The sequence below is a fragment of the Ictidomys tridecemlineatus genome, chromosome X, assembly GCF_052094955.1.
Source record: "Ictidomys tridecemlineatus isolate mIctTri1 chromosome X, mIctTri1.hap1, whole genome shotgun sequence".
In the NCBI taxonomy this organism is placed as follows: domain Eukaryota; kingdom Metazoa; phylum Chordata; class Mammalia; order Rodentia; family Sciuridae; genus Ictidomys; species Ictidomys tridecemlineatus.
Window position 1 is genome coordinate 48,753,343 of NC_135493.1, and position 12,007 is coordinate 48,765,349.

Sequence of the window (12,007 nt, forward strand, 5' to 3'; positions counted from 1 at the left end):
TTAGGTCATTTATTAATTCACAGATCATTTTGATTATGAACCTTCTGAATTCCTTCTCTGTCATTTCATCAACTCTGCTGTCCATGGGTTCTGTTATTATAGTGTCCTGGTTTGTTTGGCACATTTTCCTCCCTTGTTTTTTTCATGTTGTCTTTTGCCTTCTTTTCTTGAAGTGTGGATCTGAGATATTACAGATTCTTCCCTTTATTCTTGTAGTACCTGTGCAGATTGTGTGTACCTTAGCTGATGTTGGGCTTCCATACCCTGCTGGTGTCCTTCAATGAATGCTAATGCATCCTGGATCTGGGTCCTAAGCAAGTTGGAGTGGGTGGATATGGGCCACTGGGATGACCTCCCTCAATACTCTGTTGTTCGGAAGGGGCTGTCCTGCACCAGATGCTGGGCTCTGGCAGGCATCTGCCCCTCTGAGAGAGGGGTATACCAGGACCCCTCTGAGCCTGGGTCCCTTACAAGGCAGTTTGAGTAGATCTGAGCTGCTGTGCTTGTCCTCCTGTTGTAGTCTGCTGATTGGAAGGGGTGGTCCTGCACCAGAGAATAGGCTCAAGAATGCTTTTCTGTAATCCCAGCAGCTTGAAAGTCTGAATCAGGAGGATGGATATTTCAAAGTCAGCCTCGGGCTGGGGACGTGGCTCAAGTGGTGGCGTGCTCACCTGGCAAGTGTGCGGCCCGGGTTCGATCCTCAGCACCACATACCAACAAAGATGTTGTGTCCGCCGAGAATTAAAAAGTAAAAAATATTAAAAATTCTCTCTCTCTCTCTCCCCTCTTACTCTCTCTTAAAAAAAAAAAAAGCCAGCCTCAGCAACCTTGAAGGGCTAAGCCTCATTTTCTTTTTTTTTTTTTTAGTTACAGATAAACACAATACTTTTATTTATTTATTTTTATCTGGTGCTGAGGATCAAACCAAGGGCCTCACACATGCTAGGCAAGTGCTATACCACTGAGCTACAACCCAAATCCTAAAACCACAATTTTTTAAAATTCACAGATTGATAAGTCTTGGTAGTTTTCTTTGTGCTGTTTTTATTTAATATTTTTATTTTGAATGCAGTTTAAATATTTAGAAGAGAAATTATTTAAATGTGAAACTATTTAATTCTAAACCAAATTATTTCTAAGGAAATTTTAATTTATTTTATTTCATATTGCTAATATGTGATTGAAGTAATTGATGATTTTAAGTATCTAATTGTATAAACTCATTTCGTTTTCCAAAAAGTAATGTTTTATTATTGTTATCAGCTTGCAGATGAGGTACTGGCCTCATGTTGTATTAGTTTCCTAGGACTGTATCACTAAGCACCAAAAGCTATGGGACACAAACTGATTGTTAAACTTTTGGAAGCTAGAATTTTAAAATTGACATGTCATCAAGGTCACATTTTCAACAGTGACTCTACAGGAGAATACTTGCTCGCCATGTTTAGCTTCTGTTTATTTCCAAGCAATGTTGTATATTTATCACTCCTATAATATACCATATTCCTCAGTGTAAATCTTCACATATTCTTCCTTTAATGTGACTTTTTGCACCAAAATTTCTCCATTTCATAAGAATAAAAGTCGTATAAGATTAAGGCTTGTTGTAATGTCTAATTTGCACTTGATTACCTTTGTAATCAAGTAATATTACAAGCAATACTACATTCTCATGTGCTAGGCTTTAAGATTTCAATTAAATTTGGAATAGGGTGTGCACAATTCAACCCAAAACACATGATTAAGTATTGATTAGTAAATGTATTCAAATAGTCCATACTCTTATTCACTATACCCTTTCTTCTTCTTCTCTCTCTGCTCTTTGTACATATCTTTCCCTCTCACACTCCTCTCCATCATCTATAAGTCATTGATAGAACCATCATGAATCACATTCTGACATACTCTAATGAGGGTTTTCACAGAGAGACCCTATAGTGTTTTATAAATAATAATATGTTAGTATAAAGTTCAGGAGATAAAGTACCAATCACATTTCTACTTGAAGGAATTTTTCTGTTTGCATTTTTTTCTAAACCACATGATAAATATGATAAATGTGTAATGTTATAAATAAATGAAACAAATTCTAACATCTATTAATCTGGTTACCTCTTAAACATGGAAATAAGTATTTGCTACTGCAAAGACTGTGAGTATTGTCATTATCCTACATTCCACTATTTTATTTTTAAACATATTTTATTCAAATCCTTTGGGAATCATAAAAATATGTTGATGTTTAATAAAAACAATTACTGATTTTACATTCCAAATTAAACTACAGATTTGGAAACACATATAGACTGTCTTTAAAAGAGGTTAATACCGAGACTGGGGTAATAGTGCAATGGTAGAGAGCTTGCCTCGCATGTGTGAGGCACTGGGTTTGATCCTCAGCACCACAAAAAAATAAATAATAAAAAAGGCATTGTGTCCATCCTCAATTAAAATATTAGAAAAATAGAGGGCTATTATTACTATAAATATAAAAATGTATGTACCTGGAATCTTTAAATAAAAGTGGAAGTAGAAGACAAAGCTGGAAAATATGGCTTGGGTCAAGCCATGTTAAATATTTTGGGTTTTTATTTATAGGCAGCAAGTAATTATGAAACATTTTGAACAATATTAATGATTATGAATGCTTCATTTAAGAAAAAGCAGCTTAATAACAGTATGAAATTATCATAATAAAGGAAAATAGGAATTTGAGCATTTCCTCTTCTACCCCAGTAATGACTAGCCCAATAATTAGTAATGACTAATCTATACTAACATTAGTTTCAGATATTTTGTAATAATATCAGGTATCTACATAATAAAAGATAACTGCTTTGGAATTTCAGATCTTTAATTCAGGTGAGTATCTAAAGCTGGAGACAGATTTCAGAGTCATGCACTTACATAAGAATTTAAAAACTGAAGTTGTAGAAGGCATAGCCTAGGTTAAAGTGTAGATTGGGAATAAATCTCATTCTATTTAACATATGCAGAGAATGCACTCTGTGCCATGAACTATGCTAAGCTCTGAGGGCTAAATATCAACAAGGCAAGTTCTTTATCCTTAATGATCTCTGTTTAGCAATAGAAAATATGTGCAATTATTCATAAATATTATTACCATATATATTAAAATAATGATGAATATTGAGTAATATTAATATGCATTTTTATGTCAGAAAAATTTAGAAATTATTTCCCATTAATTGTTACTTTAGTATATAATAAATAGTAACCATAATTTTAATATACTAAACCCTATTCTAAGTATTATATGTGAAATTTTGCTTTAATCATCATATCATAAATTCACATATTTGGGATGAAGAAACTGAGATTAGAGTATATTAAAGTAACCTATCTAAAGATGGGTATTTACATTATTTTCTCTAGAATAAATACAATTAATACAAATAAGTATATATATTTATGTATAATGTGCTTTGATGAAAAAATATTTCAGCTGAAAAGTATATTACAAAGCATATTATAGCATAACAATTTTAGGATTTTAACTCAGAAAGTCTGACCATTGAGATGTAGCTTTTGATAATTTCACCACATAGTAGGATATTAAATGTGATCAGAAATCTTATGATAAATAAATAAGTCATTCAACCCTCTTTAAATGATAATATACTTAAGAATAGAAGAGTGGATTTAAAAGATGTATTCCCCCAATACAGCGTTACTATTACCTCCTGAACACAGTTTTATATCTAATTTTGAAAGATAATCATTCTAATAAACACACACACACACATCTATTTTGTCAATGTTAAATGTTTTTACTAAGTATGGACACTTGCACAAAATCTCTGTTTTATATGGCTAAAAGCATTATACTTATTTTTTAAAAAATCTTGGTGTTGCTAGACCAAGTCCCTTATTGTTGAATAAACTGTTGCCTGACTGCTTGACTTAACATTTAGGTCCCAAAATTCCCCAAATTTCAATTTTAAGGTTGTTATACAAAATATAGGGCTAGGAAAAAAAGCAGAAATAACAATTTTCTTTTGTGATTCTTTTTAGTCTAGTCATAAATTCTCATGTATGCATTACCAATTGTGTCACACTTGGAGAAAAGGAGGGCAGTAAAACACCACATCTCTGAAATGCCCTTCTCTTTTCTCAAGAACACAGCCATGTTAAGGGAACAGTGAGAGTGAATCTGATAATGGAATGTCCAGATAAATATCATTTTGAAGGATATTGTTTTTCTCTAATGTATGTTGGGGAATCAGGACTAGTTAGTGCTGTCTGCAGAAAGCTGCTTTTTTGCATGTATGTTCGGTTCCTTGAGATACTAGTCATACAATGGCAAAAAGCAAGCCAAACTGATGATGTCACTATTTCTATAGCCTCACTTATAAACCTTCTTTCTCTGTGGTAATTGGTGTGGTACAGAGCACTGTGCAAAGGGAGCTCTCTCATCAAATGGGTTACCAATGGACAAAGCATTGTGAATTAGAGGTACTATTTTCCTTCCAAGTGCCAGAGGCAGTGTGTAAAACCAGGTGCACCTATTGGGCCCATTACCACTGGACTCTTCCAGAAAGAGTCCAGTTTTCCAGAAATGACCTCTCAGTCTGTCACCAATAATCTTCCCTGAAAACATTTTCAATAAACTTCGAGTCCCACATCCCATTTCAGAGTGTCTTGTTTGGATTTTTGACAACATATCCCACTGCCCTAGTACATCATAACTGTAGGCAGTATACAGATATTTGGTCACCTAAGTACAAATGGGTATAAGCAATTTTTCTGTACATTCATAGCTAATAACATAGTGTCCCTATTTTGATTTTATTTTAACCTATGGAATTCATGATTTTCCAGAATTAAGATGTATGCCTTATTATTTGTATGCTCACTCATAAAAGTTAGAATGAGCTATAAATCCATTTTCTAGAAGAACATAGGATAATTGTTGAAACTAATCTTCTTGTCATAAATATAGTAACTTTTGATTAGTTTACAAGTGGTTTATGAATGAAGAATAATTTATTTGCAAAAAGATACCAAAGCCAAAATAAAAATTTTAAAAAAAATAATGTTAATTTTGAGCATCTATACATTTGTTGTAAATATTATATTGTTCTGCCTTTTACATCTTCATACTACCTATATATGTATATATATATACACATATGCATATATATATATTCATCATAAAGATCAAATGGATTAATGATTAAATTTACATAAATATTTGACACTGATTTTTTCACTATTTTATTCTGTATGTTTTTTACAAATATATTTTAATAATGTAGATATTTAACTAGGCTTGAATGATTAGATTTAAAATAAAATATTGTATAAGATTAATTGCCTTTGAAAGATTTCTCTGCTATGTTTTCTGGAGAAAACAATTCCTTTGAAACATGGCATGTTTTCATGAAATGAACAAGAAATTCACAGTTTGAGACAAGGGTTATTTTTCACTTTTGCTATTAATTAACATATGTGTACTTAGACAATTCTTTCTACATCTCTGGTACTTAATTTACTTATCCAGTTTCCTCATTATTGAATCCAAACTTTTTAAAAAGTTTTCATATGAATAATATATTAACAAACATAGCATGACATGCCAAGAACAAAGCTTAGTGCAACCTAAGCTATTTCCTATTTATTGAGCATCGTTTTGTCTCCTGCTGAAAAGAGCATGTCATACATTTGTGACACAATTATTAATAATTTAGTAATATATATGATATAAGCATGAAAATTATCATTTAAAAGTTTTCTATAGAGTTAGAAAACAAATAGTATCATAGAATTCTTTAGCTCCAACACAAAACTAGAGCCTTGTAAAAAAATTTAACAGGATACCCATTTTAATGAGTATAGATATTTAGCATGTGCAGATATGAAAGTATGGAAATTATACCTAGAAATAAGTTTATTTTTATTCTTTAAAGCAATTTGAATTCTAAATGTAGACATATACAACTCTGGACTTAACTATGGATAAAAGATTAGCAGATACAAACGAATTTAATAACTATTGCATGTGTTTGTAAAAGGGGATCACAATAAATGTATAGAATAATTCAGAAAATTATTCTGGGAAGAGGAAAGTTTCTAGTGTGATTGAAAAGATAAAAACAATAATAATAACATTGGTAAAATATGGTGAGGGTTAATAAGAAGAGCATTCCAGGGAAAGCAGGATTCTATAAATAGACAAATGCAAGTAAAGAAGTTGTATCAACAAAAAAAAATGAATATCATGATGTTAGAATCTGAGGGTTATGAAAGAGAAGGGAAGAGGAAATAAGCAGTAGACAGTCATTCAATCAAGATTCAGATATTTGACATAATTTAAAATGTTGAGAGTGTTCAAATAATAAAAAATGTGTTTTCGAGTTATTCTATAAATTCTATTGATTTGCAAATATAAGATTGGCAATAGTCAGTCGAGTTAGGAAACTGCCTCAAAAATATAGACATAACTTTACTGGGATAGGGAGGTGCTCTTTCGTAATGAGAGGTATGAGAGCCGATGTGAGAGAAATAACAGGCAAAAATAGCAGACTTTAACAATGGATTATATGTGTGGGGATTAGGAGAATTTTAGTAAACATTTTCAGATATACTTAAGGTATTCTAGAAAGATCAAAAAGTTAAATTAAAAGCCAGTACATATAAAGCTAGAAGTCTTTATATTGAGTACTTAAGTCAGAAAAATCACCTGTAACCACATTTTATATGTTTTAAAGAGAAACTTCATTTTATAAACCCTTGTCTCATTAACAAGGGCAGTTGAAAATTTAGAAGATGTTTATTTTCTATTTTTATTAATACTCAGTTTTGTCCATTCTTTGTTTTACTGGTCTTGCCAGGTGGCGTTCAAATTCACAAGTAGACATTCATAATAAAAAAAACATCTTGATATTTTACTTGAAAACATTAAAGATTTATTTATACAAGAATGACACATAAAACAGGTTTAAAATCAATGTCTATATCTCTTGCGCTATTCAGTTGGTTAGCTTGTATTCAAAGTTCTCAAGGATCAAAAGTATATCAGTGACAATTGCTTCCTTGAGAGATGTATTGGGTCCAATGAGTTTTCATATTTATGTTTTGCATTATTCCATTATACCTAGAGAATTACTCTTAGTAACTTAACTTGAACTATTTTGTCTCAACTTCATATTTATTTTCTACTTAAAGAAAATAAAAGTAAGAACAAGATATTTGTTATGTGTGGAAGAGCTTCTTAAGAGCTGACTTAGTTTCCACTCACCAAATAATTTAGTATAATTCCCAGATTATGTTTCAGATAATAAAAAGCGTAAAGGTAGTACAATTGAAAAATATTTTGTGAGTGGTAAAATTACAAACTTTCATCTAACATCTGCTAAATATTCCAGCACTGGAAGAATTTAGAACTAATCTGTATGAGTAATTTGCTTCTGAGTGAAATAAAGAAATGTCTTTCAGGGCCCGGTGTTGTGGCTCAGTGGCAGAACATTTGCTTAGCATGTGTGAGGCACTGGGTTCGATTCTCAGCACCATATATCAATAAATAAAATAAAGGTCCATTGACAACTAAAACAATATTTTTCATAAAGAGGCTATGTGCCTGATTTCAACACAGATTTTCCTCTATAGGTAGTAAATTAATGCTGAATATGGACTTATGCAAAATTAAATGCAAGTGCCAGTTTCATACTCTCAAGTTCAATGATTTTGCACAAATAAGTTAATATTTGGGACTTCAATTTCTTTATAAATAAAATGTAACAATAAAGAAATTCTGTGTCCTATATACACAGTATACACAAGGGGTAACAAATGTAGTACTGCACTTAAAATTGTATACTTGGAAATTTACTAAATAAAGCATAATGCATAAATATAATGTTTTACATTATGCTCACATTATATATAAAATCAACCTTAATAATTCCATGTTATAGACTTATTTCACTCTAATTTTATTTTGTTTGCATTTAGTAAAAATTATCCCATCTTCTTTTAGAAATAACACCACACTTATAGTACATATGTCTTTGTTTTTGTTTCTCACACTTCTAGAAGACTTTGAAATGCTATAATCAGGATTCCAACAGATCTGGTAGCTGGAAAAGGCCCCTTTACCAGGATGAAGAGTCACAACATTTTGTATTCTCACATGGCTAATGTATGATAGATAACTTTGGGACTTTTATCATGGCAATCAGTCCATTCATAAGGACTCTAATCCCATGATATAAGTCATTACTCTTCATAATTCCATCATATTAAGGGTTAGGATTTTAACATATAAATTTGGAGTGAAACATTATTATTATTATTATTATTATATATTATAAATATTATTATAAATAGATTATTATAGACATCCAAAGTAAACATCAGTAAAATTTAATCATGTCAAAATGAAAAAATAAGATACATTGTGCTCAGCTTTTACATATTTTATAACCTATCAAAAATACAAAAAATATTGGGCTGGGGTTGTGGCTCAGTGGTAGAGTGCTTACCTAGCATCTGTGAGGCACTGGGTTTGATTCTTAGTGTCGCATTTAAATTTAAAGAAATAAATAAATAAAGATCCATCAACTAAAAAATATTAAAAATAAATACAAAAATATTTTTTTATGGACTGGGGCTGAGGTTTAGTGGTAGAGCTCCCACCTCACACATGTGAGGTACTGGGTTTGATCCTCGGTACCACATAAAAATAAATAAAGATATTAAAAATATATCTGTTTATGTGTTTATTTTACTGATCATTTGTTATTGACTGGCAGCCCATATCTGCCTTCCCATTGTTTGTTCTATATAACTGTGGCTGGAATTCTGAAAATCATGTTCTCTTGACATTTGAAATCCAACTATCTTCAGCTAATAAGAGATAATAGCATATAAAAAGAAAGGGAGAAGATAAAAACTTTACACCTCACTTCTGGCTTTCAAAGTGTGGTAGCTGGCAGTTTTGGACACTTGTAGTATCAGCAGGAAGAGTGGGTAGATCACACACTATACCAACCTAAACAGAAACACAGTCTTATTTCAGTGTTTGCAGCCCGTGTAAATGCAATAACTCCTCAGTGGATCCAGAACCAATTGCAAGAACAGGGGGAGTTTCAAGAACTCTTTTCCAGGTTTGCTAGCATTTTCCCATCTTTCATATTATTCATAATTCATCTCGACATTGTAGATGCTCTGGTTACTCTGTCATCTATCTTTACCCTTCTAGCCTTTACAACACCTTAGAAACTAATTTTGTCTTTTTTCATATTCCAAGAGTAGTTTCTATTTTTCTGATTGGAACATGACTGAAATATTTATATAAACTCTTACTTATTCAAAGTAATGAATTTATTCTTTTCCTCTATATACTATTAATAAAATCAAAATGATGTAAATTAAAATTAGGATATATAAACTTGAAGTGAAAAGTAATATCAGAGATTTCACAGATTTATATAAAATTTTGTTGCATGAGACAAAAAAGTAAGAATATATTTTTTCTTAAACTACCTCCATAATTCCCACATAAAAAATTGACATTTTACTTGCTTATTATTTTTTCCATATCTTACAAGAAAACTTTAGCTAGTGAGCACTTGGCATTTCCTTCAATATGTATTATAAAGGTAAAATAAATAATGAATACCCCATCTTTATTCAATAATTGTTTTTCTGAAAGAAAGTCAATGTCTTTTACAGGTAAAAATTGAAATAAACAAAAATATAAATATGAATATACCAGAGTGAATTCCATATCTATGTATATCTATAAAGCACCAATATTTTTTGAAAAGAAGAAAAACAGCAGAATGATCAGTAGAGGAGAGGATCGTGAACAGGGAGAGGGAGGAGGAGAAGGAAAAAGACAGTTTTCAGTTCTTGGAATTGAAGTGAAGGAAATTATGTTACATGTATGCATGATATGGCTTAATAAACCTCACTATTATTTATAACTATAATGAACAAAAAAGCCAAAACAAAAAACAAGAAGTCTTAACTTGAATGTAAAAGTCTAAACCACTTTGCAATGAGTTTATTTAAATAATCTAATTTTAAACAAATTTATTGGAAAATAATATTTTATGCAGTCTAATATTTTTCTCTCAATTTGAAAATTGTTTAAATCTACTGCCACCTTTAGGAACCCATTTTGTTAGCTTTTTCATATTCATTGAAGAATACAGAACATTTTGATATAGTAAAATAGGCAACTGGAGAAACCTCTCCCTTTGGGGCAACTACATATTACTAAAACATATTTTTCAGTGTATTTCTTGACAGACAATAAAAAATTACTCTCACAGGCTCATCAAAAACAAACAACCAAAAAATAATCTATAACCAGATGTTGGAGTTTTTACTGATGGAAATGATATCAGCATAGTAAAGTTCAGGACCAAACAATGAGCGAATATACCATTTCAAGTCACATGGATCTTTTACAAAATTACCTAAGTGCGAGGTCATGAAGCAAGACTCAAAAATTTTCAAACATTGTTATCATACACACTATGTGGCCTGATTATAATGCAATTAAGATTAAATGAAATAGTTAAAATATAAATATGAATACTATTTATTTGGAAATCATAGTGCATCCTCCTAAGAAATTCACCAAAGAAAAATTAATAATGAAAGTATTGAGTACTTACAGGTAAATAATGATAAGAATGCTATATATTAAACATACTGTGCCAGACTTATGGAATAAGGATTCTTGAATCCTTGAATATACTATCTCCAGAAAAAAAATCATATACAAATCATATTTTTAAAAAGCAATGATTTAATGTCTATGAAAATAATCTTAAGGTCATGCCACAAATGGAAAAGTATACATTCAAAATATCCACTAAATATCAGAAAGAACAATAAGAATACTGGCATTTCAGGTATTAATCACTCTCTTACCAACCCCTACACTGAGTTACAGAAGCTTTTTAGGCAGAGCTCTGTTTTGGTAAGGAATAGCCTTGAAGACAGGACTTCCTGTCCTTCCAGTTTCCAGTCTAAATTTATAGTTGCATCATGGTGGATAGAGAGCATTAGTGTATTGTTTCTTATGTTACCCAGCTCCATGGTGTTGAAGATCTATTCCATGCAAGAGTGACTGAGAGGTTGAGATCTCTGGGGCTCCCTTCCTCCACTCAGGATCTATTCATAAGACAGAAGCTATTCCACAGAGATAGCAGGATAATAACACTGAGTCTCAATTACTTGAACCTCAGCTCACCATAGAAGTTTCATGCTAGGAGAGGCAAGAGAAAAATGTTCTTCCCTATTAACAGTTCTAGTTCTATTAGAGAGAAGTACTTAATGTGAAATGGAGTTTGGAATATTCCATGCCTAATTTTGTTGTTAAGCATAATGGAGATAATGGTTGAAAACAATCAAGAATACAACCTCAACTCCATGACACAATTAGGAACAAGCATACATGAGAGTAATTTGAAGCTTAATAAAGAAAACTAGAGAAAAAGAGTAATCACATTAACACATTATAGGTCACATTAAAACATTATAGGTCATGTTGCACCCATGCAAGAAAAATGACATCAGTATATGGGCAGGATGTCCAGAGAAGGGGAAGGAGGAGAAGGCAGGAGTCAGGTTGCATGACTCTAATGCTGGCTACTAGTTCAAAACTCTAGAGTCAGCAACTTAACAAGAGCCTAAGGATGTAACTCTGTCGTAATGTGCCCCTGGATTCAATCCCCAGTGCCAAATCAAAACAAGAGAAACAACAGAAAATATAAACAGCTAAAAGTAGATTCTTTCAAGTGCTTAACAATATTAACAAATTTTGTTATACAATAAAAAGAGGACATAAATATATTTCTAATATTAAGAGTTTAAAATAGTAATATCAGTATAGAACTTTCAAAAAATTGTAAAAGATTACAAGGACATTCTCTGAAATGTTGTATCCCAGGGAAGTATGTTAACTAGGTTATAAAATCCTACAAGGACAAAAACTACAGAAGATGATGGAAGAATAAATATGGAGAAT